The sequence below is a fragment of the Sinohyriopsis cumingii genome, chromosome 7 (genome assembly GCF_028554795.1).
Source record: "Sinohyriopsis cumingii isolate HCF-2022 chromosome 7, ASM2855479v2, whole genome shotgun sequence".
Lineage (NCBI taxonomy): Eukaryota > Metazoa > Mollusca > Bivalvia > Unionida > Unionidae > Sinohyriopsis > Sinohyriopsis cumingii.
The window spans coordinates 127,072,116-127,100,063 of NC_142967.1; the positions used below are offsets into that span (position 1 = coordinate 127,072,116).

A 27,948-nucleotide genomic window follows, 5' to 3' on the forward strand; every position below is an offset into this window, starting at 1 on the left:
TTATGGATTGGTTTTATGTGATCTACACCTATCTGTAAGCTTTATGGATTGGTCTTATATGATCTGCACCTATCTGTAAGTTTATGCATTGGTCTTATGTGATCTACACCTACCTGTAAGCTTTATGGATTGATGTTACACAATCTGCACATATCTTATGTGACCTGCACCCATTATAGATTGGTCTTATGTGATCTGCACCTATCTGTAAGCATTATAGATTGGTCTTATGTGTACTGCACCTATCTGTAAGCATTATAGATTGAACTTTTGTGACCTGCACCCATTATAGATTAGTCTTACCGGTATGTGATATACACCTATCTGTAAGCATTATAGATTGATCTTTTGTGACCTGCACCCATTATAGATTGGTCTTGTTTGATCTACACCATTATAGATTGATCTTATGTGATGTGTTGTTGTTGTAGGGTTTAACGCCATTTTTCAGCACACAATAGGGTATACATGGCGGCCAGTATTAATGGTAGAGGAAGAACCCGGGAAAACCCCGGAAAGAACCACTGACCCATGAGAATATGTGATGTGTACATATCTGTAAGCATTATAGATTCAGATATGCTGATGTATAATGCACAGGTAGATCTTGTTCTATGAAGTGAATTTGAAACTAGCACAATGTATATGTGTGTGTGTATGCATGCAGTGTATGCAGATAGGTATTTATGTGTGTGTGTGTGTGTGTGTGTGCATGCAGTGAATGCAGATAGGTATTTATATGTGTGTGTGTATGCATGCAGTGTATGCAGATAGGTATTTATATGTGTGTATGCATGCAGTGTATGCAGATAGGTATTTATATGTGTGTGTGTGTGTGTGTGTGTGTGTGTGTGTGTGTATGCATGCAGTGAATGCAGATAGGTATTTATATGTGTGTGTGTATGCATGCAGTGTATGCAGATAGGTATTTATATGTGTGTGTATGCATGCAGTGAATGCAGATAGGCATTTATATGTGTGTGTGTGTATGCATGCAGTGTATGCAGATAGGTATTTATATGTGTGTGTATATGTATATATGCACAATCGGTAGTGTGAAAGCTAATTTTAAAAAAAAAAACTGATTAAATCAAACACCTTGCCTTTATTCTCAGGAAGCTAATCCATCCTAAAGTAAATATATGTGAGGAAACAAAATATACAAGGTAATAATCTTGCCAAAAACAAACAAGAAGAAGAGACAATAGCAAGGGAAAAAGGGCACAATTCTTAAAGTCAGAAATTGTGTCAATTGCAGTGTTTTTTAATGGTTTAAGATCATCTATTACATATACTTTTATGTATAACATTGCAGAATGATGCATTGAACCTCTTGTACATCCTGGAACTATCAGGGAGACCATAACCTGCTGACATATTAGCTGATGGTAGATTTTTACCTGTGCAGTTTAGAGTTTTTATGAATGGCTAAATATAATTATAAATTATATGTTGCATTAGAATTCAAATTACTGAAAATGAAGGTGACTCATGAATGGACAAGTACAAACCATTACTGGATATGAAAATCATGATGTCCAGATGTCAAAAGCACCATGCTTAGATGTCTAAAGCAATGGCAAGAGCCCTGCATTTGTGTGCAGAATGGAATGTTTTCTTGCCTGACTCAAGCCATTAAACTGCATGGAGGAGTGCACTGAATCAATAAGCCAATATTCCATGCCATAGTCTGGAGGTGACATTCATGAAGTGCCTGTACCAAGACAATAGAATTTCATTCCTCAGTTTGTGGTGTGCAAGGAAAAGTCATTTATTGTTTCATCAGTGACTAATCAGAAATTGTTTTTTATTTAGGGGGTAAAATTTTACTCAACATATATAATGCCTCCAATAAGGTTAGGGAATGTTGTGTTGTAGTGTTATGGTATTGAGAATTGTTTGCTGTAGTGTTATGGTATTATGGGAATTTGTTGCTGTAGTGTTAGGATATCATGGGAATTTTTGCTGTATTGTTAGGGTATTATGGGAATCTTGTACTATCATGTTAGGGTATTGTGGGAATTTTTTGCTGTAGTGTTAGGGTATCATGGGAACTTTTGCTGTGTTATTATGGTAATATTGGAATCTTGTACTGTCATGTTAGGGTATTATGGGAATTTTGTGGTTTAGTGTTAGGGTATTATGGGAATCTTGTGGTGTAGTGTCAGAGTATTATGGGGTTTTTAGTACGGTATTATTAGGGTATTATGGGAATTTGTGCTGTAGTGTGAGGGTATGCCTGCATGCAGTGAATGCAGATAGGTATTTATTTGAATTTTGTGCAGTTGTGTTAGGGTATTGTTTGAATTTTGTGCTGTAGTGTTGGGGTATTGAATTTTGTGCTGTAGTGCTAGGGTATTGAATTTTGTGCTGTAGTGTTGGGGTATTGAATTTTGTGCTGTAGTGCTAGGGTATTGAATTTTGTGCTGTAGTGTTGGGGTATTGAATTTTGTGCTGTAGTGTTGGGGTATTGAATTTTGTGCTGTAGTGTTGGGGTATTGAATTTTGTGCTGTAGTGTTGGGGTATTGAATTTTGTGCTGTAGTGTTGGGGTATTGAATTTTGTGCTGCAGTGTTAGGGTATTATGGGAATCTTGTGATATAGTTTTAGGTTATTATGGGAATTTTGTGCTGTAGTATTAGAGAATTATAGGAATATTTGGATGTAGTATTAGGGTATTCTGAGAATTTTGCAACTTTCCCAAGCAATCTGTAATACCAGGCAGCTGGATGATTCATGTTCTTTGTTTCTTCATGGAAAAGCTATCCACTATTAGAGAGAATTCTTGACTTCAAAAAATTTGCAATATCATTCATTTATTTGATAACGATTGCAGAAGAAAATAGTTTTCCTTTTTGTCAAAATTGTTTGCATGAATGAGAATAATTATTAGCTTATCTAAAACAGAAATCCATTACATCTCTGCCTGGTTCCTGATGCATTCATGCCAAATTTAATTTATATTCTTTGCATGTTGATCAAATTTATTGGTAAGTATAAAAAAACTTTCACATGGAAATGTCTGCTGTATGCAGTTTTTAGGCAATTGTTTTCACACATGTAAAAGTCTGCTGTATGCTGTTTTAGGCTATTGTTTTCACACATGAGAATGTCTGCTGTGTGCTGTTTTTAGGCAATTGTTTTCACACATGAAAATGTCTGATGTATGCTGTGTTTAGGCAGTTGTTTTCACACATGAAAATGTCTGATGTATGCTGTGTTTAGGCAGTTGTTTTCACACATGAAAATGTCTGATGTATGCTGTTTTTAGGCTATTTTCACACATGAGAATGTCTGCTGTATGCTGTTTTTATGCAATTGTTTTCACACATGTAAAAGTCTGCTGTATGCTGTTTTAGGCAATTGTTTTTCACACATGAGAATGTCTGCTGTATGCTGTTTTTAGGCAGTTGTTTTCACACATGGAAATGTCTGCTGTATGCTGTTTGTAGTAGATCACATCTTTCTTACCAGACACTGTATGTGACTTCTTAACGACTTCATGATCAGCTAGGCTGGGACTCAGAAAGATTAATGACTTAATCTTGTTTCCTGCATTATTGCCATTTTGCCAAGAAATCTAAAGAAAGTATTCTTAATTTATTATGAATTATTACAGATTTTTCCTTGACATTTAAGTTTGTTGAAGAGGAGAATGTATATTTTGGGTTAAAATATTGACAAAGTTTGAATAAGGAGTGTTAAGTTGACAAGATGTTTTAGCTGTTGTCTGTTTTTTGAATGGAAAGTTGAATCTCATTGAGGCAGGCTTTGTTACAGTTGTTTCAGATGGTATTCTGCATGGTAAGGAATGTTCCTGTGCTAAGGTTCCAAAATATAAAGAAAACTATTTTCACATGGGTTTAAATGATCTTATACCACTCTTTTTTCACTAAATCTGCATTCCATTAATCTGGAAAGTTCAAGGCTTGTTTAATTTAAATTTTCATCAACTGAGAAGAGTGACCTGGGATTGGAATAAGACTGCAACAGTGACATCTTTTAACGATCACTTGCTTCTGTCGTGTGTAATTTGCAGTCATAACTTTTTCTGTAATAATAAAGAAAAGATCTTTCAGGAGAAAAGAAAACATTTTATAAAACTAAACAGTGTTGAAGACAAATTACTAAAATAGTTTTAGATCAGAAATCAGCCAGGATGCTGAAGCCTGTGTATACTGCAGCAAACACCATTTGACAACATGGCAGGATTTGACAACACCATTTGACATGGCAGCATTTAACAACATTTGACAACATGGCAGCATTTAACAACACCATTTAATGACATGCCAGCATTTGACAAGACGGCAGCATTTGACAACACCATTTAATAACATGGCAACAGTTTCAATATTATGGGGGCTTTGCCAATCGAGCATGAGTTTAATGTATGTCTGCATTAATAGAGAAAATAATGGGATGAAATTGTCATTAGTGAATTCATTTGTATTACTTAAAGCATTTATAAATGTAGCATCAGGTAACATTCACAGTGCTGTTTGAAACCAACATAAATATTTAAGGTCTTCCATTTCAACACTAGCTTTATTTGTACACATTTTTGTTTCTGCCATTAAACAGGGCAGATTTTGAATGAGGCAGACATGACACAATGCATAATGACATCATGCCTAAAATAGCACCAGCAGATAGTGTCTTAACTCATTTGGCCCAAATTTTACTGGTAGGCGTGATGAGGCTGTACCCTATTTCCAAGCTCTGCAGCATCAAGGTCATTTAAGATACACCAAAGTGGGTGTTATTACAAAAAAGCAGACAGATATAGCTCTACAATGATACCAAATAATCTGGAAGTTCTAGTTGCACTACAAAATACAGAGGGAAAGCCTAATTTTTTGGACCTGTTTTTTTCCCACCCAAAATGCGCTTGTGGTCAATGCGATTTTGTGTCCAGATTTTAGACCTTTTGGCCTCAGATTTAAGGCAGACAAGCCTGAACTGCACACAGACAGGTGAACCTTTGCAAAAACTAGGATAAGGTGGGCATTTGGAATAAAGAGTGGTCTCCATACAAAATGATGGGTCCATTAAGCAAATTAAACAAAAGAAGAAAAAAAAAAAAAATCCAACTTTTACCCTTCTGCTCATGCACAAGCAAAATAACCAATGGAAAACAATGTTTCTAATACAACTAGGCATTAGTCTCATGGAAAGTCTGTTGAAACTGATGTATTTTGATGTATTCAGAAACAGCCCCCAAAATGTCTTTCCTACTCGCATTTCAGGCGAAAATGACAAAAACCTGCAGGGCCGAATGAGTTAAACCCCACTGACAAACTTTGTAACATGGAGGCAAAGTTTCAATAAGTAGAGTAATTTCTAAGATGATTTTCCCCATAGAGTCTAATAGAAAGTCTAAATTACCATACAGTCTAATAGAAAGTCAGAATTGCCATACAGTCAAATAGAAAGTCAGAATTACCATACAGTCTAATAGAAAGTCAAAATTACCATACAGTCTAATAGAAAGTCAAAATTAATATACAGTCTAATAGAAAGTCAAAATTACCATACAGTCTAATAGAAAGTCTAAATTACCATACAGTCTAATAGAAAGTCAGAATTGCCATACAGTCAAATAGAAAGTCAGAATTACCATACAGTCTAATAGAAAGTCAAAATTACCATACAGTCTAATAGAAAGTCAAAATTAATATACAGTCTAATAGAAAGTCAAAATTACCATACAGTCTAATAGAAGGTCAAAATTACTATACAGTCTAATAGAAAGTCAAAATTACCATACAGTCTAATAGAAAGTCAAAATTACCATACAGTCTAATAGAAAGTCAGAATTACCATACAGTCTAATAGAAAGTCAAAATTGCCATACAGTCTAATAGAAAGTTAAAATTAATATACAGTCTAATAGAAAGTCAAAAGTACCATCCAGTCTAATAGAAGGTCAAAATTACTGTACAGTCTAATAGAAAGTCAAAATTACCATACAGTCTAATAGAAAGTCAAAATTACCATACAGTCTAATAGAAAGTCAAAATTACCTTACAGTCAAATAGAAGGTCAAAATTACTATACAGTCTAATAGAAAGTCAAAATTACCATACACTCTTATAGCAGTGTTTCCCTTTATGCACATTTGTACATCAGGGACGCACGCTGGAGAAAATTGATGCACACATTTTGTTACCATGCGTTTTTTTTACGCAAAGGATTTTCATAATATGATCATGATTTATTTAATACCCAATGCATTGGACGATGGATGGCATCGTATGTACTTCGCGTATAGGCATTGACTGGTTCCCCGCTTTGTTTGCTCCCTGCTTTGCGCTCCTCTATTCGTATAGCAAAGTGCAACGCAGGAAACATATAAAACAATGAACCAGACTAGCATTGGCAATGTTATGACGGAGTAGCTTCCCCATATCTCGCGAGCTTCTCGCGATTTCCATCGAGCTCAGCAAACTGTTCTAGATATTTAACATCAAGGCTCGTTGCACTAGAAAGTGATCTCCAGATTAAAAAGTCATGCACTAAAAAGCATTAGCAAAGAAAGTGAAAGAAGCAGAACACAAAGAGTAACTGTGGATCTAACTTTAATGAAAAATGGAGAAAATTATTCCCTTGACTGGAATATTCATTATGATTACCGGTATGACTTCTGATCGCGTGATTGCAAAAGTGAATAATCCTTTTGTGACAGGATTTTAAAAATTTTAAAAATAGGCCCTTGTTCGCAATAAGATATCTGGAGAACACATTATAACCTAAGACATTATTTCACAACAAAGAAATCAGTAAACTTGCAGAGACAAATGCGTTATTTGGATTACAAAGTCAGCGGGTCATTGCAGATTTTGTTGGTTTTTAACTTTTACTGCAATAAAATAAAGATCTTAAAGTTCAAGTGTAACTTATTTGAAAGAAGATGAATCAGTATCCTCCTTGATATTTGGATAAATGTGTTCTAGGACAAAGTACAAGGAAACCTATGATAATACACATTTGATGAAAGGCAGTAAATTAACTCCCATTGGTTACAAAGATTTGTTTGGCTTTTTGTATTGGCTTATATGTAATGTGTTGGGCTATAATATTGTTGAGGAGACTGTTAAAAGTACGACTTTAAAAGAAAAATGAACTAATAAAATTATTCTTTGAATGGACAATGTATTTGCTTGTTGACTGTGCATGTTGGTGTATTTGTATGTTTAGAGAGAGAGAGAGAGAGAGTATGTTGTGCAAGTTGCAATATCCTATTTCAAGCTGAAAAAGTACGAGTCGTATGAAAATTTGTCAGTATATTTATGACCCCCAAATTTTTTATTTGACCCCCAGTTTTGACACCTAGGGTTTTTTTGTACCCTCAATTTTACACCCCTGGGGGATACACTGAATAGAAAGTCAAAATTAATATACATACAGTCTAATAGAAGGTCAAAATTACTATACAGTCAAATAGAAAGTCAAAATTACCATACAATATAATAGAAAGTCAAAATTACCATACATTCTAATAGAAAGTCATAATTACCATACAGTCTGATAGAAAGTCACTCTGTTATACAACTGAAATAGTTAACAGTGTCGTATCCCAGAAGTGGAGATCAGATTGAATTTGTATCTTTATTTCAGCAATTTAGGCCACCACCCTGTATTGCATACAAAATAGGTCACCATCCTGTATTGCATACAAGATAGGTCACCATCCTGTATTGCATACAAAATAGGTCACTATATTGGAGTCCAATGCATTCTTAAGGTATATTAATCAGACATCAAGTACAGGTTTTTGTTATAGCTAATACATAGTACATATATAGACCAAGGCATCACGTTTTGTAAGCATGGATAGGCACACTAACATTCATCTTTATATTATTTTCCCTAATTCATCATCAACGTTAGATTATTATTTCTGGAAGAGACGTTACGAAAAGGAGTCACTGAAGCAAAGTGTCAGCTTTGTATCAAATGACCTGTATATTAGTTATGACAAAAATATTTAATTATAGAAAAGTGCAGAGGAATGTAAAAGGTAATCCATTACAGAGATATTTCTCAACATTCGGTAATGACTTGTATTCTATCTATATAATAGATAGATTTTATTGACTGATATAACTATTTACGTCAATTTTAATACAACCATTTTAATGTTAGATAAAGTTTTGAATTGTGTATATTTTTTTTGCAGGATGAAATGAATATCTAAAGCACAGCTGTATCAATTTAATTATAACTATGAACCATCAGGTTTTTCTAATGAGTTTTATATGGTAATTAATTATTATTGATACCAACGTTATTAATCTATTTCATATAGGCTTTCATTCCACTAGCCAGTCTCATAATTAAATGGAATGCACAATGAAAAAGATGACCACACAGAGATAGGTGCATAGTTAATACAATCCCTGTCCACAGAAAACAATGGAGTTAAGAAGGCTTATTGTCATCCAGCTTATTGCACTGTAAGCCATTTACAGGAAATCCTTGACCTCATCTGAAGCAGGATATAATGGCCTGTATTGAATAACACCATTGTCTGGCACATATTGTCAGGTGTATATCTATATGTTTATCTCACCTCTGTCTTTGATGCCATTGTTCTCTCAGCAGGTGTTTTGTTAGAGCTTTAGTTTACAAAACAGAATGGTACACCTTCAAAACCTTTATGTTCATCACAATTGTGATTTTAAGAGTTTGTATGTTTTCTTAAAACTATGTGGGGGGAGGGGGAGAGAATTAATGCATAGGACATAGACATCATGGTCACTAAGGTGTCTTATGATGTATGCGGTGTGTTATCATTGTCTGGCTTCATTCTGTATTGTACATTTATACAGTAATGAATGGACAGTAGAACAAGTTAATTAAGTATGGCAAGCTTTCAATTGAGAATTCTGAATGGAATGGTTGTCACAGGGTACAGGCAGACCCCATCTACCTCCAATCTCCCTAGGACAAAAATTCCCCAGCAAAATGAAAGATAGGATATAATCCCCTTCCCCAGTCTACATTGAGCTCTTTTTCAAACTATTGCAACCATTACAAATGTAGTTCTTTGTGTGTGGCTTGGGCACTTCGAGGTTTTGTGTTGGCTTCCCTTTAGTAAATGAAAGATGCGTCATGTGTGGGTTAGATTTATGATCTTAATACACAAAGAGATTAAAATGCCTAATTATTGTTTTGACCTAAAGACTAATTGCATGTACATGTACTTCATCACCTGACTTTCATAAGTACTGAGTTTACAGTATTTGACTATTATTGTTATATTTTGGGATGTACTTAAAAGTTAAGCTATAATTTTTCTGGATAAACATGAAATTCCATAATTAAATTAAATATCAGGTACATTGATATGTCACATTTCTTCCTTTTTTCCTCTATCTAGTTTCAAAAAGGCCAGTCTATTTGTGACACTTTAAAGAATGTTAAAACTTTGACTGGTAGAGGGGATTTTGTTCTGCACCTGTTTTTCACAAATATGGGTTCTCATTCATTTAGAAAACATTTTTCTAATTGGTTTATAACTACCACTGCTACTGCATCTACTACAGTTACTACTACTACTACTACTACCATCACTGCTTTTACTGGTACTACTGTGTCTTTAAGATGACTGATTTTAAGTCAAAATACTTACTCAGCTGACATTGCTCTGCCTGTTTCTTTAAGATTACTGATGTTAAGTCAGAACAATTACTCAACTGACATTACTCTGCCTGTTTCTTTAAGATTACTGATTTAAAGTTGGAATACTTACTCAACGGACATTACTCTGCCTGTGTCTTTAAGATTACCGATGTTAAGTCAAAATACTTACTCGACTGAGCTGTTAATAATTTATTTTCAAAATTGAACAAGAAATGGAAAAGTTACAGAAAAAGGTCTTTGGTCATGTTATGTAGGCAAAACTCCCCAGGTGCTGAGTCCAATCAACAGAACTTGTCCATGTTGTATAGTTTCAAATGCCCATATGTTTTATTCCAATCAACAGAATTTGTCCATGTTGTATAGCTTCAAATGCCCATATGTTTTAGTCCAATCAACAGAACTTGTCCATGTTGTATAGTTTCAAATGCCCATATGTTTAAGTCCAATCAACATAACTTGTCCATGTTGTATAGTTTCAAATGCCCATATATTTGAGTTCAATCAACAGAACTTGTCCATGTTGTATAGTTTCAAATGCCCATGTTTTAGTCCAATGAACAGAACTTGTCCATGTATAGTTTCAAATGCCCATATGTTTTAGTCCAATCAACATAACTTGTCCATGTTGTATAGTTTCAAATGCCCATATGTTTTAGTCCAATCAACAGAACTTGCCCATGTTATATAGTTTAAAATGTCCAGTTGGTGGGCTTAATCAAATATTTTGTACATGCTTATGGTAAAAGTGTCCAGGTGTTCAGTTCAGTAAACAAGGATTTTGTATATTTTATATAGGTAAAATTGTTCAGGTGTCAGCAAGTTACTGTCATAGAAATCAGCAAGGCAAAGAAGCATTAAACAGGTAATTGCATTGACTGCATTCTAATTTGACAGCATTGCACAAGGATGAACATAATTGATTAAGTCAGTTGAATCTTGTCTTTGATGACCAGATACAGTGCTGGCAGAAAAGTTTTTTAAAATTAAAATCCCAAGTAAATAGACTTGCATTATATCTCATGTAAATTGCACCACATAAAGCCCTAGACAAGAATTGCACCACATAAAGCCCTAGACTAGAATTGTACCACATAAAGCCCTAGACTAGCAGTGACCACATAAAGCCCTAAATGAATTGAATAGACTAGCAGTGCACCACATAAGGCCCTAAATGAATTGAATAGACTAGCAGTGCACCACATAAACCCCTAGACTAGAATTGTATCATGTAAAGCCCTAAGTGAATTGAATAGATTAAAATTGTACCACATAAAGCCCTAAGTGAATTGAATAGACTAGCAGTGCACCACATAAAGCCCTAAATGAACTGAATAGACTAGCAGTGCACCACATAAAGCCCTAAATTAACTGAATAGACTAGCAGTGCACCCCATAAAGCCCTAAGTGAATTGAATAGACTAGCAGTGCACCATGTAAAGCCCTAAGTGAATTTAATAGACTAGCAGTGCACCATATAAAGCCCTAAATGAACTGAATAGACAAGCAGTGCACCACATAAAGCCTTAGATTAACTGAATAGACTAGCATTGCACAACATAAAGCCCATAGTGAATTTAATAAACTAGAATTATGCCAGAGAAAATCCTGTGCCAGTTGAATACACTAGCATTCTGTCTCCTCTCAATTGCACTACATAAGTTTATCTGCTACAGTTGGTCTTTGCTTTGGAGGGTTGGAGGACATAACTGTTACTCTACAGCAGTGCTGTCCAACCATTTTGAAAAATGTTTTTCTTGAAGCTGAGGGCCGCAGCAGAAAACTGAAAAGCAGCGACTAGCAGGCCATTTAAAATCAGATCGCGGGCTGTTGGTCGGACAGCACTGCTCTACAATAATGATGCTATGTAGATCAGTCCATCTGTACAGTTACTGTATATTGTACTATATTTAGTTGGGTGGTAAACAAAACTTAGAATATAATATTTGTTTCCAGGCTACAAATGGTAGGTTAGGAGAGTATTGCTAATCAGTAGTCAGTATGACAGATGGAAATAAGGCACACATCTGGTGTCATTTTTACACATGGAATTTTGCAAATGATAGACTCTATTTTCATGCTGTTTTTTAATGTAGAAAAAGGAAATTTGTTCAATAGTTATGTTCATTTGCATGATAGAGAATTGGGTCAGTGAAAATTCTGACTTGATATCAGAATTTTCATAACCAATTTTTGCAGATTTTCTAATCTGTCCTAAGCTGGCATCTTTTTTCTGTCACGACCTTGGTAAAAGCTGTTCATTGTAATTCAGTTATGACTGAGGATTTGGGACAGTTTATGTGTTGTTCATTGTAATCCAGTTATGACTGAGGTATTAGGACAGTTGATGTGTTCATTGTAATCCAGTTATGACTGAGGTTTTAGGACAGTCAATGTGTTCATTATAACCCAGTTATGACTGAAGTTTTAGGACAGTTGATGTGTTGTTCATTGTTATCCAGTTATGACTGAGGTTTTAGGACAGCTGATATGTTCATTGTTATCCAGTTATGACTGAGGTTTTAGGACAGTTGATGTGTTCATTGTTATCCAGTTATGACTGAGGATTTAGGACAGTTGATGTGTTCATTGTAATCCAAAACCTCAAACCTGTCCTAAAACCTCAGTCATAACTGGATTACAATGAACACATCAACTGTCCTAATACCTCAGTCATAACTGGATTACAGTGAACAACCTCAGCAGAGGTTGTAGGTCTGGTTGGATGTGTTTATTGTTATCCAGTGTCAGCTGAGGTTGCAGGAGAGTGGATGTGTTTATTGTTATCCAGTCTCAGCTGAGGTTGTAGGTCTGGATGGATGTGTTTATTGTTATCCAGTCTCAGCTGAGGTTGCAGGAGAGTGGATGTGTTTATTGTTATCCAGTCTCAGCTGAGGTTGTAGGTCTGGTTGGATGTGTTTATTGTTATCCAGTCTCAGCAGAGGTTGTAGGTCTGGTTGGATGTGTTTATTGTTATCCAGTCTCAGCTGAGGTTGCAGGAGAGTGGATGTGTTTATTGTTATCCAGTCTCAGCTGAGGTTGTAGGTCTGGTTGGATGTGTTTATTGTTATCCAGTCTCAGCTGAGGTTGCAGGAGAGTGGATGTATTCACTGTTGTCTCAACCGTGGTTGTAGAACATTGGATTTGAAGGAAAATGGTATTATCATAATTCAGAAAATGTAAATTACATTTTAAAATATTACTGTATACAAGCTTTGTGGAAAATGAAGAAAAAAATGCATGTGGTAAATATTATTGACTGTACAGCTAGCCAAGGGTTATGAAGCACTTGGATTTGATTGGTTTTTAATGGCATATTAGCACTTAATTGACTGTAAAGTTAGCCATGGGTTATGAAGCACTTGGATTTGATTGGTTTTTAATGGTCAATTGGCTGAATCATGCTGAGTGAATGGGAGCTAAGTGCCTTGCACAATGACACATCAAGGCACATGTCTTGGGTCTGTATCGAACCTTTTACCCATAAATTATGAGTCCAGCCTTACCAACTGAGCTGCCATGGCTTTATTCTGTATGTGAACCAGTAGATAAGAATATTATACCATAAAAGTGTTACATAACAAGATGTCACCACATTTGATACTATTGGAGTGTTAGTTAACAGAATGTCACATGCATTTGATACTATTGGAGTGTTAGTTAACAGAATGTCACACACATTTGATACTATTGGAGTGTTAGTTAACAGAATGTCACACGCATTTGATACTATTGGAGTGTTAGTTAACAGGATGTCACACACATTTGATACTATTGGAGTGTTAGTTAACAGAATGTCACACATTTGATACTATTGGAGTGTTAGTTAACAGAATGTCACACACATTTGATACTATTGGAGTGTTAGTTAACAGAATGTCACACACATTTGATACTATTGGAGTGTTAACAGAATGTCACACACATTTGATACTATTGGAGTGTTAGTTAACAGGATGTCACACACATTTGATACTATTGGAGTCTTTGTTAACAGTATGTCACACATTTGATACTATTGGAGTGTTAGTTAACAGGATGTCACACACATTTGATACTATTGGAGTGTTAGTTAACAGGATGTCACACACATTTGATACTATTGGAGTGTTAGTTAACAGGATGTCACACACATTTGATACTATTGGAGTGTTAGTTAACAGGATGTCACACACATTTGATACTGTTGGAGTGTTATGTGCCATAATAATTGAAGAGCCTGGAAGCAAGTCGTATTGGTTTATGTTTGGTAGGAAGTGGCCAGGAAATACAAATCTTTTTGAGCACATTAAGTTAAATCCCCATGTGGTCAGGATGTAAAATGGTATGGGGAAACCTATGAAGCACTTTTTTGAATTCACAGGGTAAATGGTGCCCAGGGCCAGTGGCATAAATTTTGCCCAGGGCAACGATGATGGCCCAAAGGGGGAGGGTTGATGGAGGGGACTAGTGCTCTCTTCTACTGTTTTTATGGGTTATGGGGAGTGCTGTTAGCTCCCTTAATGAGGCCCAGGATGGCCAGCACCAATGGATTTTCCTGCAATTCAATGCCATTTGGTGGCTTTTCCTAGCATATTAATTCTACCATTCACACAGAACAATCAAGCACCATTTTAAGCATGTCTGTCATTTCCATATTAGAGCCATTAATTTCCCATCAAACTTATTACTGTTAAACATGTACAGAAACCATTAATTGTAACAAAATTGACTTATTTATAGACTGTTTGCTTACAAAAATATGTTTACACAGCAATTTAAAGATGATAAGTTTTCTGAGCTTTTAACACAATGAACTGCTCAATGATGCCATTGAAGTTAATTTTAAGAGAGACATCCCTTTCTACCAACAATATTGCCAATATAGTTAACCTTGACTAACTTGTGGTCAAGTTTAGGAATGTTTTAATATCATTCACTATGAAATGCAAAAAATAAATAAAAAAACAAACACAATTCAAACCAAATCACAAATTAAAAAATTCAAATGTGAGTATTAAACGAATCAGTGCTTCTTGAAATTAATAGCAATCAGGCAATTTCAGAAATATAATCCCCACTTACTCTTTCCCATAAATATAACTACAAGTGGTTTTCTGATAGATTTGAAGATACATGTTTATCTACATACTGATTTGTGTCCAGGTGATAGTATTAATTGATGTTGGGATCCCTCTCACATGCTGTGATAGCATTGATCGATATCTGTATCCTTCTCATTCGCTGTGATAGAATTGATTGGTGTCAGGATCCCTCTCACTCGCTGTGATAGAATTGATTGATGTCAGGATCCCTCTCAATCACTGTGATAGAATTGATTGATGTCAGGATCCCTCTCACTCGCTGTGATGATTGATGTCAGGATCCCTCTCACTTGCTGTGACAGAATTTATCGATGTCCAGGATCCCTCTCACTCACTGTGATAGAATTGATTGATGTCAGGATCCCTCTCATTGCTGTGATAGAATTGATTGATGTCTGGATCCCTTTCACTCGCTGTGATAGAATTGATTGATATCAGGATCCCTTTCACTCGCTGTGATAGAATTGATTGATATCAGGATCCCTTTCACTCGCTGTGATAGAATTGATTGATATCAGGATCCCTCTCACTCGCTGTGATAGAACTGATTGATGTCTGGATCCCTTTCACTCGCTGTGATAGAATTGATTGATGTCAGGATCCCTCTCACTCGCTGTGATGTAAAAGAGAATGAGCAGCTGAGAGTTCTTTTTATATGTCCAGTTCACTTTAGTACGGTAACAACATAATTTTAATTTCTTCATACTAGTAAGTAACATAGTAAAATGTAATATAATGTAGACATTGTAAATTGGAATATGATGTAGACATGGTAAAATGTAATATAATGTAGACTTGGTAAAATGAAATATAATGATACAATGTAGACTTGGTAAAATGGAATATAATGTAGACTTGGTAAAATGGAATATGATGTAGACATGGTAAAATGGAATATGATGTAGACATGGTAAAATGGAATATAATGTAGACTTGGTAAAATGGAATACAATGTAGACTTGGTAAAATGGAATATAATGATACAATGTAGACTTGGTAAAATGGAATATAATGTAGACTTGGTAAAATGGAATATGATGTAGACATGGTAAAATGGAATATAATGTAGACTTGGTAAAATGGAATATAATGTAGACTTGGTAAAATGGAATACAATGTAGACTTGGTAAAATGGAATATAATGATACAATGTAGACATTGTAAATTGGAATATGATGTAGACATGGTAAAATGGAATATGATGTAGACATGGTAAAATGTAATATAATGATACAATGTAGACTTGGTAAAATGGAATATAATGTAGACATGGTAAAATGGAATATAATGATACAATGTAAACATTGTAAATTGGAATATGATGTAGACATGGTAAAATGTAATATAATGTAGACTTGGTAAAATGGAATATAATGATACAATGTAGACATTGTAAATTGGAATATGATGTAGACTTGGTAAAATGGAATATAATGTAGACTTGGTAAAATGGAATACAATGTAGACTTGGTAAAATGGAATATAATGATACAATGTAGACTTGGTAAAATGGAATATAATGTAGACTTGGTAAAATGGAATATGATGTAGACATGGTAAAATGGAATATAATGTAGACATGGTAAAATGGAATATAATGTAGACTTGGTAAAATGGAATATGATGTAGACATGGTAAAATGGAATATAATGTAGACTTGGTAAAATGGAATATAATGATACAATGTAGACATTGTAAATTGGAATATGATGTAGACATGGTAAAATGGAATATGATGTAGACATGGTAAAATGTAATATAATGATACAATGTAGACTTGGTAAAATGGAATATAATGTAGACATGGTAAAATGGAATATAATGATACAATGTAGACATTGTAAATTGGAATATGATGTAGACATGGTAAAATGTAATATAATGTAGACTTGGTAAAATGGAATATAATGATACAATGTAGACATTGTAAATTGGAATATGATGTAGACATGGTAAAATGTAATATAATGTAGACTTGGTAAAATGAAATATAATGATACAATGTAGACTTGGTAAAATGGAATATAATGTAGACTTGGTAAAATGGAATATGATGTAGACATGGTAAAATGGAATATGATGTAGACTTGGTAAAATGGAATATAATGTAGACTTGGTAAAATGGAATACAATGTAGATTTGGTAAAATGGAATATAATGATACAATGTAGACTTGGTAAAATGGAATATAATGTAGACTTGGTAAAATGGAATATGATGTAGACATGGTAAAATGGAATATGATGTAGACATGGTAAAATGGAATATGATGATACAATGTAGACATTGTAAATTGGAATATGATGTAGACATGGTAAAATGGAATATAATGTAGACATGGTAAAATGGAATATAATGTAGACTTGGTAAAATGGAATATGATGTAGACATGGTAAAATGGAATATGATGATACAATGTAGACATTGTAAATTGGAATATGATGTAGACATGGTAAAATGTAATATAATGTAGATTTGGTAAAATGAAATATAATTATACAATGTAGACTTGGTAAAATGGAATATAATGTAGACTTGGTAAAATGGAATATGATGTAGACATGGTAAAATGGAATATGATGTAGACTTGGTAAAATGGAATATAATATAGACTTGGTAAAATGGAATATGATGTAGACATTGTAAATTGGAATATGATGTAGACATGGTAAAATGTAGTATAATGTAGACTTGGTAAAATGAAATATAATGATACAATGTAGACTTGGTAAAATGGAATATAATGTAGACTTGGTAAAATGGAATATGATGTAGACATGGTAAAATGGAATATGATGTAGACATGGTAAAATGGAATATAATGTAGACTTGGTAAAATGGAATATGATGTAGACAGGGTAAAATGGAATATGATGTAGACTTGGTAAAATGGAATACAATGCAGACTTTGTAAATGTAATATAATGTAGACTTGGTAAAATGGAATACAATGTAGACTTGGTAAAATGTAATATAATGTAGACTTGGTAAAATGAAATATAATGATACAATGTAGACTTGGTAAAAAGTAATATAATGTAGACTTGGTAAAATGGAATATAATCACCTTTACAGATCACCAAAATTTCTCCTCTATGTGGATTCAAGTCTCAGTCTTAGCCGTCTTGAGCATGTATGAAAGCTTGCCAATGGCTTCCCGTGGGTTGGTGGTTCCTCCCAGGATTTTTCTGGGTTCATCCTCCACCAGATATACTGGCTGCCATGTACAGCCTATCATGTGCTGAAGAATGGCATTAAACCCAAAACATCAAAAACATATAGATGTGGTTGTTGTTATTGTTGTAGTAGTGTTTAACGCCATTTTTCAGCACACGATAGGCTATACATGGCGGCCAGTATTAATGGTGGAGGAAGAACCCTGAAAAATCCAGGGAAGAACCACCGACCCACGAGAAGCTACTGGCAGGCTTTCCCACGTACCCACGCTAGTATAGATGTGGTAAAATGTAATATAAGGTAGATCTGGTGAAATGGAATATAATGTACACAGTTTGGTCTCACTAGAGCGCATCCCATTTGAGCGCCACTTAGTGAGGCGCTGAAAAAAAAATTCTCATTAGGGCTAATCCCATTAGGGCGCAAAAAAATCTCACTAGAGTGCATTCACAATAGGGCACGGAGAAAAAAATTAAGTTCAACAAGATTGAATTGCCATCACGTTTGATGTTATATATATATTATAATATGTACAAAAACGGCGGTCTCATCACTATTAGAAAATAATTACTAGACAAAAACCAGAGAACCATCAATGCACATAATTTTATACAACTATTATACCTTACACCAGTTTATTCTTTTTTGTACGCAAATAAACAAGTAGATAAAAAATGTAATGCAAATTAAAATATATAAAGTGGTCATTCCCAGCACAAACACGATATTACATGAATAAAACAATATAGATACATATATAACACAAACACAATACTGTAATAGATTGATCCTTGGTCAGGATCACTATAATTTAGGGACCATGATATAGAAACCAGTCGCAAGACCTAGTGTCTGAAGAAGGCAGTATATGTCATAAAGAAATATACCAGGAAGGAAAACAAAGAGACCAGCTCCAGGGACAGTAGGAATATGACACATCATAAAATAATCAAATGCAAAGATCAATGAGCAACCCCCCCCCCCAATGAGAATAATAAATACCTTGTTTCTTCAAAATTCTTTTGATTAGTTACAGAAAAACAAACACCCACACTATGGGGGATACGGAAACTCGACAAGACTTCATTGTAATAATTCATAAAAATTTGTCGAGGCATTCGGAGGTTTCGTAGCTGGGCTACTTTTCATTCCCGATATTGAATCAACCTATTTAAAATAAATATAAAGTTGCAGTTAACAGATGTGTTTTCATTGTTCGCGCTCTAGTGATACTAGTTCTTCACGCTCTAATGGGATGCGCCCTGATAAGATTAGCTCAAGTAGGATAAGCTCTAATGGTTTGCACTCTAATGAGACGTTACCATTGTACACATGGTGAAATGGAATATAATGTGGACATGGTGAAATTGAATATAATGTAGACATGGTGAAATGGGATGTAATGTAGACATGGTGAAATGGAATGTAATGTGCACATGGTGAAATGGAATGTAATATATAAACATGGTGAAGTGGAATATAATGTAGACATGGTGAAGTGGAATGTAATGTAGACATGGTGAAGCGGAATATAGAGTAGACATGGTGAAATGGAATATAATGTAGACATGGTGAAATGGAATATAATGTGGACATGGTGAAATTTAATATAATGTAGACATGGTGAAGTGGAATATGATGTAGATATGGTGAAGTGGAATGTAATGTAGACATGGTGAAATGGAATGTAATGTGCACATGGTGAAATGGAATGTAATGTAGACATGATGAAATGGAATATAATGTAGACATGGTGAAATGGAATATAATGTAGACATGGTAAAATGGAATATAATGTAGACATGGTGAAGTGGAATATAGAGTAGACATGGTGAAATGGAATATAATGTAGACATGGTAAAAGGGAATGTAATGTAGACATGGTGAAATGGAATGTAATGTGCACATGGTGAAATGGAATGTAATGTAGACATGATGAAATGGAATATAATGTAGACATGGTGAAATGGAATGTAATGTAGACATGGTGAAATGGAATGTAATGTAGACATGGTGAAGTGGAATATAGAGTAGACATGGTGAAATGGAATATAATGTAGACATGGTAAAAGGGAATGTAATGTAGACATGGTAAAATGGAATATAATGTAGACATGGTGAAGTGGAATATAGAGTAGACATGGTGAAATGGAATATAATGTAGACATGGTAAAAGGGAATGTAATGTAGATATGGTGAAATGGAATGTAATGTGCACATGGTGAAATGGAATGTAATGTAGACATGGTGAAATGGAATGTAATGTAGACATGGTGAAGTGGAATATAGAGTAGACATAGTGAAATGGAATATAATGTAGACATGGTAAAAGGGAATGTAATGTAGACGTGAAATGGAATGTAATGTGCACATGGTGAAATGGAATGTAATGTAGACATGGTGAAATGGAATGTAATGTAGACATGATGAAATGGAATATAATGTAGACATGGTGAAATGGAATGTAATGTAGACATGGTGAAATGGAATATAATGTAGACTTGGTAAAATGGAATATAATGTAGACATGGTGAAATGGAATGTAATGTAGACATGGTGAAATGGAATGTAATGTAGACGTGATGAAATGGAATATAATGTAGACATGGTAGAATGGAATATAATGTAGACATGGTGAAATGGAATGTAATGTAGACATGGTGAAATGGAATATAATGTAGACATGGTAAAATGGAATGTAATGTAGACATGGTAAAATGTAATGTAATGTAGACATGATGAAATGGAATATAATGTAGACATGGTGAAATGGAATGTAATGTAGACATTGTGAAATGGAATATAATGTAGACATGGTGAAATGGAATGTAATGTAGACATGGTGAAATGGAATATAATGTAGACTTGGTAAAATGGAATATAATGTAGACATGGTAAAATGGAATGTAATGTAGACATGGTGAAATGGAATATAATGTAGACATGGTGAAATGGAATATAATGTGGACATGGTGAAATTTAATATAATGTAGACATGGTGAAGTGGAATATGATGTAGATATGGTGAAGTGGAATGTAATGTAGACATGGTGAAATGGAATGTAATGTGCACATGGTGAAATGGAATGTAATGTAGACATGATGAAATGGAATATAATGTAGACATGGTGAAATGGAATATAATGTAGACATGGTAAAATGGAATATAATGTAGACATGGTGAAGTGGAATATAGAGTAGACATGGTGAAATGGAATATAATGTAGACATGGTAAAAGGGAATGTAATGTAGACATGGTGAAATGGAATGTAATGTGCACATGGTGAAATGGAATGTAATGTAGACATGATGAAATGGAATATAATGTAGACATGGTGAAATGGAATGTAATGTAGACATGGTGAAATGGAATGTAATATAGACATGGTGAAGTGGAATATAGAGTAGACATGGTGAAATGGAATATAATGTAGACATGGTAAAAGGGAATGTAATGTAGACATGGTAAAATGGAATATAATGTAGACATGGTGAAGTGGAATATAGAGTAGACATGGTGAAATGGAATATAATGTAGACATGGTAAAAGGGAATGTAATGTAGATATGGTGAAATGGAATGTAATGTGCACATGGTGAAATGGAATGTAATGTAGACATGGTGAAATGGAATGTAATGTAGACATGGTGAAGTGGAATATAGAGTAGACATAGTGAAATGGAATATAATGTAGACATGGTAAAAGGGAATGTAATGTAGACGTGAAATGGAATGTAATGTGCACATGGTGAAATGGAATGTAATGTAGACATGGTGAAATGGAATGTAATGTAGACATGATGAAATGGAATATAATGTAGACATGGTGAAATGGAATGTAATGTAGACATGGTGAAATGGAATATAATGTAGACTTGGTAAAATGGAATATAATGTAGACATGGTGAAATGGAATGTAATGTAGACATGGTGAAATGGAATGTAATGTAGACGTGATGAAATGGAATATAATGTAGACATGGTAGAATGGAATATAATGTAGACATGGTGAAATGGAATGTAATGTAGACATGGTGAAATGGAATATAATGTAGACATGGTAAAATGGAATGTAATGTAGACATGGTAAAATGTAATGTAATGTAGACATGATGAAATGGAATATAATGTAGACATGGTGAAATGGAATGTAATGTAGACATGGTGAAATGGAATATAATGTAGACATGGTGAAATGGAATGTAATGTAGACATGGTGAAATGGAATATAATGTAGACTTGGTAAAATGGAATATAATGTAGACATGGTAAAATGGAATATAATGTAGACATGGTGAAATGGAATGTAATGTAGACATGGTGAAATGGAATATAATGTAGACTTGGTAAAATGGAATATAATGTAGACATGGTGAAATGGAATGTAATGTAGACATGATGAAATGGAATATAATGTAGACATGGTAAAATGGAATATAATGTAGACAGGGTGAAATGGAATGTAATGTATGGATTAAGTTAAATTACATTTTGAATTCATCATGAACACCGTTAGGTCTACAATTGATGTATTGTGATAATGATAGCCTGTTTGTAAGTAAACATATTGTAAACTCAGATATGCTGCTTTGTTACCTATAGTGTTAGCACACTTACATGTGCCATCAAAATCAGGCATGTTGCTTTGTTACCTATAGTGTTAGCACACTTACATGTGCCATCAAAATCAGGTACGTTGCTTTGTTACCTATAGTGTTAGCACACTTACATGTGATATCAAAATCAGGTACGTTGCTTTGTTACCTATAGTGCTAGCACACTTACATGTGATATCAAAATCAGGTATGATGCTTTGTTACCTATAGTGCTAGCACACTTACATGTGCCATCAAAATCAGGTATGTTGCTTTGTTACCCATAGTGCTAGCACACTTACATGTGCCATCAAAATCAGGTACATTGCTTTGTTACCTATAGTGTTAGCACACTTACATGTGCCATCAAAATTAGGTACGTTGCTTTGTTACCTATAGTGTTAGCACACTTACATGTGATATCAAAATCAGGATGCAGTAATGGTATACAAAAAAAAATAAAAATGTATTTTAGGTGTTTCAAAATCAACATTAAAAGTGAAACAAAAACAAAAAAACAAACAAAATGGTACTGTTTCCATGAACTTTGCCAAATTGTTACTAATGCCTTTGAATTTTTTAAGTCTTGGTAAGAAATGTGGATGAAGAGTCATTGTTTTGTTGTATATATACAAAACAAGAGAATTGAACTCTTTACAGAAGTTGTGATTACATTCACAATTTGAAACAAGATTTAATTTATCAATATCAGTAATTCAAATATATGAAAATAAAAAGCATGACCCCCCAGCCACTTCAGTTACCTGGAGAATGTCCAAATAATGTTTTTAGTCAAATGTCTTTACAAATTTGTAATCTGATGAATTTTAATTCTGATTTTTTAATGGCAACTTTAAGTTGGTCCCTTGTGAGATCCTGACAATGGCTACTTACTTTATTTATAGTGAGCTTTTAGTATATGCTGTCTACAACTTGTAAGATAGTAGAGATAACAGGCAACATGATACATTGTGACAATTTATCATGGCAAGAAATGCACATTTACACAAAGGTGAGAAGTGACAGTACAGGACTTGGCAATTCACACCTGGATTTTGATACACTTTTTCCTTTGTGTTGTAAAACGTGGCCTAAAAACCATTGAAATTCCTCCAAGATCAAGATATATGGTTAGATAAAAAGTTACAATGGGACTTTTGTATTGATTTGAATTAAATTAATACACTTTACATGATTTAGGAGACAAAAGGTTACAGTGGGACATTTGTATTGATCTGAATTGAATTAGCACACTTTACACATTTAGGAGACAAAAGGTTACAGTGGGACATTTGTTTTGATTTGAATTGAATTAGCACACTTTACACATTTAGGAGACAAAAGGTTACAGCGGGACATTTGTTTTGATTTGAACTGAATTAGCATGATTTACATGATCCTACTGGAAGCAGTTACCTATCCTTTTTGATGAAAATTATTTACCAAACTGTCATATTGTATTTACCACAGTGTCATATTGTATGTACCAAACTGTCATATTGTATGTACCAAACTGTCATATTGCATTTGCCAAGCATTTACCATACTTGTCATGTTGCATTTACCAAACTGTCATATTGTATGTACCAAACTGTCATATTGCATTTGCCAAGCATTTACCATACTGTGTCATATTGCATTTACCAAACTGTCATATTGTACGTACCAAACTGTCATATTGCATTTGCCAAGCATTTACCATACTGTGTCATATTGCATTTACCAAACTGTCATATTGCATTTACCAAGCATTTACCAGACTGTGTCATATTGCATTTACTAAACTGTGTCACATTGCATTTACCAAAATGTGTCATATTGCATTTACCAAAATGCGTGATAATGCATTTACCAAGCATTTACCAGACTATGTCTTATTGCATTTACTAAACTGTGTCATATTGCATTTACCAAGCATTTACTAGACTATGTCTTATTGCATTTACCAGACTGTCATATTGCATTTACTAAACTGTGTCACATTGCATTTACCAAAATGTGTCATATTGCATTTACCAAACTGTCATATTACATTTACCAAGCATTTACCAGACTATGTCTTATTGCATTTACCAGACTGTGTCATATTGCATTAACAGGCTGTCATATTGCATTTACTAAACTGTCATATTATATTTACCAAAACGTGTCATATTGCATGTACCAAAATGTGTCCTATTGCATTTACCAAGCATTGACCAAACTGTGTCTTTTTGCATTTACCAACCTGTCATATTGTATTTTATTTGTCTGTTATCAACACTAGTATTCAACTCCATTAGTTTTTAGCATTTGTCGTTGTGAGAAACAGCACACTTGGGATGGTACATGCAACATTCCCTCTTAGCTGCGTATGACACGTCTGCGCAGCTGTTCAGATATCCCCGCCCAGCTGAATTGTTCAAAATTACCAAATATTCAATCCAACATTATTTTTTGCAGTTTGTACGGATGTTTTATGATGATCTTAATATTCTGCTCAAGTCACCATAATGCTTGCACAATGCAGCATGCATAGCGCACACATCTATCATTCGCTTAGAGGTAATGTTGGGTGTATGTTACTTTACGGTACTAAGCAAGGATGGTGAGCAGTACTTTAAGGTACTAAACGAGGATGATGTGCTTACGGTACCAAACCATGATAGTATGTGGTACTTTATGGTACTCAACATGAATGTTGTGCAGTAATTTACGGTACTAAACATTGATTGGTGTGCAGTAATTTCCAGTACTAAACATGAATGTTGTGCAGTAATTTACAGTACTAAACATGAATGTTGTGCAGTAATTTACAGTACTAAACATGAATGTTGTGCAGCAATTTTACGGTACTAAACATGAATGTTGTGCAGTAATTTACGGTACTAAACATGAATGTTGTGCAGTAATTTACGGTACTAAACATGAATGTTGTGCAGTAATTTACGGTACTAAACATGATTGGTGTGCAGTAATTTATGGTACTAAACATGAATGGTGTTCAGTAATTTTCAGTACTAAACATGAATGTTGTGCAGTAATTTACAGTACTAAACATGAATGTTGTGCAGTAATTTACAGTACTAAACATGAATGTTGTGCAGTAATTTATGGTACAAAACATGAATGTTGTGCAGTAATTTACGGTACTAAACATGAATGTTGTGCAGTAATTTTCAGTACTAAACATGAATGTTGTGCAGTAATTTACAGTACTAAACATGAATGTTGTGCAGTAATTTACGGTACTAAACATGAATGTTGTGCAGTAATTTACGGTACTAAACATGAATGTTGTGCAGTAATTTACGGTACTAAACATGAATGTTGTGCAGTAATTTACGGTACTAAACATGATTGGTGTGCAGTAATTTATGGTATTAAACATGAATGGTGTTCAGTAATTTTCAGTACTAAACATGAATGTTGTGCAGTAATTTACAGTACTAAACATGAATGTTGTGCAGTAATTTACAGTACTAAACATGAATGTTGTGCAGTAATTTACGGTACAAAACATGAATGTTGTGCAGTAATTTATGGTACTAAACATGAATGTTGTGCAGTAATTTACAGTACTAAACATGAATGTTGTGCAGTAATTTACGGTACTAAACATGAATGGTGTGCAGTAATTTACGGTACTAAACATGAATGTTGTACATTAATTTATGGTACTAAACATGAATGTTGTGCAGTAATTTACAGTACTAAACATGATTGGTGTGCAGTAATTTACAGTACTAAACATGAATAGTGTTCAGTAATTTACGGTACTGAACATGAATGGTGTTCAGTAATTTACAGTACTAAACATGATTGGTGTGCAGTAATTTACAGTACTAAACATGAATGGTGTTCATTAATTTACAGTACTGAACAAGGATGGTCTGCTGTATTTTACATTACTAAGCAAGAAATGAATTGCAAATAAAAGAATCATTTACCTGCTAATAAAAGTTTGCTTATTTATTTATCATTTATATCCATACCGTTTTTTTACCATTATTGCAAACAATGCTAAGTTCTGAGTAGTGTCCATCAGAACACATTGTACCTACTGTTCTATAAAATAAGATTCTTGTATTCTCTTGGCACATGATGTAATCACAGTATGATGAAGACAGGTTATGAAATGAACATGATTTCTCTAAAAGTGTATCAGACTATGTACTAATCAACATTTCCACTTTTAAAGTATTTACATTTTTACAATCATTATGAATTTATAAAAAGTTATATCCAGTTATTCGCTGAAGAGGTAATGCTGACACCTGAAACATGTTCTTTCCTCAAATCTCGATTTCTCTTATTTAAAATAATAAGCTGTTTGCAATTCATAAATTCCTTTGTATGGGTAACTTTCAAATCTTCCTGACTTGCGCTGTCATATACATTGCAATTCATAATTCGAATCTTACACACGGGTGCTGTCATATACAGTGCTTTTGTGTTTTGTTGGAAGGGCCAGATCTTTTATCAGTTATTTTGTGGGGTTTTTTTTGTTTTTCATTTGTATTTTTTTTTTTTGCAAATCGTGTTTAAGTGTGCTCTTTACTAAGTACGTGTGCAAGATTTAATTGCCTATTATTTATTCACTACATGTTACTTGTAATGGTCTAATTAAAATGAATTAGTGGTATAATTCTATTTATATATGTAGGTACATCATTAATTATAGCAATAAAAGGAGTCATAAACATTCTGGGATGATGCCAGCAAGGTTTTAATACAATGACCCATATTGCCTACAATGTGGGGGCCCCGAGTGGCCGAGTGGTCTAAAGCGCTCTTCGTTACGGATCACTGCCATCTCACCTCTGTCTGCGGCGGTTCGAGTCTAAGATTCAGCCAATGTGGGCATGTGAGGAAGCTTGCCAGTAGCTTCTCGTGGGTCGGTGGTTCTTTCCGGGGTTTTCCGGGTTCTTCCTCCACCATTAATACTGGCCGCCATGTATAGCCCTATCGTGCTGAAAAATGGCGTTAAACCCCACAACAACAACAACAACCTACAATGTGGTATCTGAACAAGGTCAATTATGTAATTAGGTTTGTCATTGTAACCCATCACCAACTGTATTCAGCCAAGCCAGATGTGATTCAGCTTTCAGTAAGAGATATGTGAGGTAAGGGAAAGTAATGTTTTTGAAATTTTCCATTGATTGGTTATTTTGTTGTTAATTATGAGTAAAGGAAACATTGTTAAAAGAATTGATTATTAACTTGTTAACTCCTGGTGGTTTTTGTCATTTTCGCCTGAAAAGGAAGTAGGAAACACATTTTGGGGGTTATTTCTGAATATATCCTAATATATTGACTTCCAGGATATATGCACTTATCCTAATATCTAGTTGCTTTAGAAACATCGTTTATCATTGGCTCTTTCGCTCGCTCTTGAGCAGAAGGGTAAAAGTGTGGATTTCTGGTTTTGTTTTCCTTAACAGACACATCATTTTCTTATCCA

At 34.2% G+C, this 27,948-nt stretch overlaps 1 protein-coding gene and 1 long non-coding RNA gene across 6 annotated transcripts in view; one reads left to right on the top strand and one right to left on the bottom strand.

The window, feature by feature from the left end:
• LOC149796087 (roundabout homolog 2-like) overlaps positions 1 to 27,948 on the top strand; it is a 394,782-nt gene that overhangs the window by 182,874 nt on the left and 183,960 nt on the right. The gene's annotated exons all lie outside the window — the stretch shown is intronic.
• Positions 1,048 to 17,904, bottom strand: LOC149796088 (uncharacterized). Its single transcript, XR_016422165.1, has 3 exons — positions 17,797 to 17,904; positions 14,777 to 15,342; positions 1,048 to 4,051 (listed from the first exon to the last, which is right to left on the bottom strand). It is a non-coding gene; the product is annotated as an uncharacterized LOC149796088 (long non-coding RNA).